The sequence below is a fragment of the Xenopus laevis genome, chromosome 5S (assembly GCF_017654675.1).
Source record: "Xenopus laevis strain J_2021 chromosome 5S, Xenopus_laevis_v10.1, whole genome shotgun sequence".
NCBI lineage: Eukaryota > Metazoa > Chordata > Amphibia > Anura > Pipidae > Xenopus > Xenopus laevis.
Window position 1 is genome coordinate 142,373,845 of NC_054380.1, and position 2,812 is coordinate 142,376,656.

Genomic DNA, 2,812 nt, shown 5'->3' on the forward strand with positions numbered 1-2,812 from the left:
TGAGGGAAGTGACAGTCAGTGGGTGAGGGAAGTGACAGTCAGTGGCTGAGGGAAGTGACAGTCGGTGGATGAGAGAAGTGACAGTCAGTGGATGAGGGAAGTGACAGTCAGTGGATGAGAGAAGTGACAGTCAGTGGATGAGAGAAGTGACAGTCAGTGGCTGAGGGAAGTGACAGTCAGTGGCTGAGGGAAGTGACAGTCAGTGGGTGAGGGAAGTGACAGTCAGTGGGTGAGGGAAGTGACAGTCGGTGGATGAGAGAAGTGACAGTCAGTGGATGAGGGAAGTGACAGTCAGTGGATGAGAGAAGTGACAGTCAGTGGATGAGAGAAGTGACAGTCAGTGGATGAGAGAAGTGACAGTCAGTGGATGAGAGAAGTGACAGTCAGTGGATGAGAGAAGTGACAGTCAGTGGATGAGAGAAGTGACAGTCAGTGGCTGAGGGAAGTGACAGTCAGTGGCTGAGGGAAGTGACAGTCAGTGGGTGAGGGAAGTGACAGTCAGTGGGTGAGGGAAGTGACAGTCAGTGGGTGAGGGAAGTGACAGTCAGTGGGTGAGGGAAGTGACAGTCAGTGGGAAGTGCAGGTGAAATAGAGGAAGTGACAGTGGGATGGAGAAGTGACAGTCAGTGCCCTGATTTAAACCTCAAACTCCCCATCAGTCTCTGATGTTTATGGAACATTCTCCTGTGTGGCCCTCACTGTCTAACTCCTCGGGGCCCCTAAACCCACATGGACTCTCCCAGCCTTTGTCAGGTACCACTGGTCACCATGGAAACCCCCTCTCCATCCATCTCTTATTCTCCGATCTCCCAGACAGAGACACCGCCCCGGCGCGGTGCTTTTCGGGAATTGCAGTTCGCTGCAGCTCATTACACGTACAAATGCGTATCCAAGAACTACTCCCACAATTGTCCAATCAGAACTCGGCAAGGTTACACTCTAACCTGCTGTACGTCCTGCTTTGCGCTGCTATTGGTTCTCCGCCTTGTCACTGTGACCTACAGCCCTCCCGTCTGTGTTACAATCCCCGCAGTCTGTAGTCGCTCAAGTTGATGTGAGAGGCGGACGGATCGGCCCTTCCCCTGCAGCTTCCCCTGACAGTCCGGAGCCGCAACAACCGACCGACAGCAGGTAGGGCCTCCCTCCCGTTATATCCCCCACTGTGTAACTGCCCAACCCCCTCACACCTCCACTAACCCATTCCCTGCTAAATTAACCCATTCCCTGCCGAATTAACCCATTCCCTGCCGAATTAACCCATTCCCTGCTGAATTAACCCATTCCCTGCTGAATTAACCCATTCCCTGCTGAATTAACCCCCTGACACCTGCACTAACCCATTCTCTGACACATTCCCTCTTGCATTAACCCATACCCTGCTGCACAATCCCTTTGACACCAGCATTAACCCATACCCTGCTGAATTAACCCATTCCCTGCTACACCGACCTCTTGCATTAACCCATTGTTTGCTGCATTATCCCATTCAGAGCATCACTGACCCAGGGTCCCCGGCTGCATTAACCCATAAGTAGCTGGCCAGTGCTAGTGCTCCAGTGTAACTGTCAGTTTGTAACATACAGGAGGCCACTGATAATTAACCCATTCACTGCTGCACATTGATGGTGCATGACTCCTGCACTTGTGGGTGTTGCTGGGTAGCAGGGAGGCTACTGCTGGGGGGCCACACAACGTACAGGGGGGCCCAGTAGGAAACTAAATGATTCAGTTTTATCCCTAGAGTTTTCCAGGTTCCCTAAAATGAATGTTGCTGTGGGGCCCAGTAGTTGCCGGACAGTTGTGGTGTATTAACCACGTCAGTGCCGTGTATCTGTCAGTTGCCTGTGCTCTGGATGACTCATGTATTACTACATATCAGTGGCAAATGCCCATGTGCTGGTCCCCAGAGCTGACAGTTTAGGTGCCTGTGTCTGTGTTTAGGTGCCCCCTCTCTGTGAGGCCTCTGTGCTGCCTGGTGGGACTGTGCCCAGGTGATTGTACAATATTACAGCTTCCCTCCCCCCATTGCAGCTGGAAGTACAGACAGAACTACATCTCCCCCCTGACTTGCCCTGGGCCTGTCATTGGAATGGGGGGGGGAGAGGGAGCAGCACTGGATTCCTTTGTTGGAGGTGCCGGGCTCTTGTACAACGGAGCGTCTGTCAGTGACACATGAATAGTCGCCAATGGCTAGAGACACATGTACCAGGGGGTGTCTGGCAAGAGCCGGGGATCCTTCCCCACGCTGGGTTAATAGCCCGTGCCCTGTCTATATATACAGTATATATATATATATTGTGTGTGTGTGAGTCTATATATACAGTATATATATATATATATAGTGTGTGTGTGTGTGAGTCTATATATACAGTATATATATAGTGTGTGTGTGTGTGAGTCTATATATACAGTATATATTGTGTGTGTGTGTGTGTGTGAGTGTATATATACAGTATATATATATATTGTGTGTGAGTCTATATATACAGTATATATATATTGTGTGTGTGTGTGTGTGTGTGTGTGTGAGTGTATATATACAGTATATATATATATATATTGTGTGTGAGTCTATATATACAGTATATATACAATATGTGCACTGCTGATTCTCCTTCCTGCACTCTAAGGAATGTTCTGCTAAGGCGTAAGGGCAACTTCATACCCTCCGGCTGTTGGAGAGGGAATGCTGGGAGTTGTAGTCCCAGATTGTATTGTGTATTGTATTGTGCAGAGGGAAGGGTAGAGCAGGGATAATACCTTGTAACTGAACTACAGCCCCCAGCATCCCCTGCCAGACTGGGATTCACTA

General features: G+C 49.7%; 1 protein-coding gene across 1 annotated transcript in view; it reads left to right on the top strand.

The window, feature by feature from the left end:
* The first annotated feature begins 1,023 nt into the window (after positions 1-1,023).
* dpysl5.S (dihydropyrimidinase like 5 S homeolog) overlaps positions 1,024-2,812 on the top strand; it is a 25,445-nt gene continuing 23,656 nt past the window's right edge. Inside the window, exon 1 of the mRNA XM_018266067.2 lies at positions 1,024-1,131. The gene's annotated coding sequence lies outside the window, so the exon portion shown is untranslated. The remainder of the gene's footprint in view (positions 1,132-2,812) is intronic.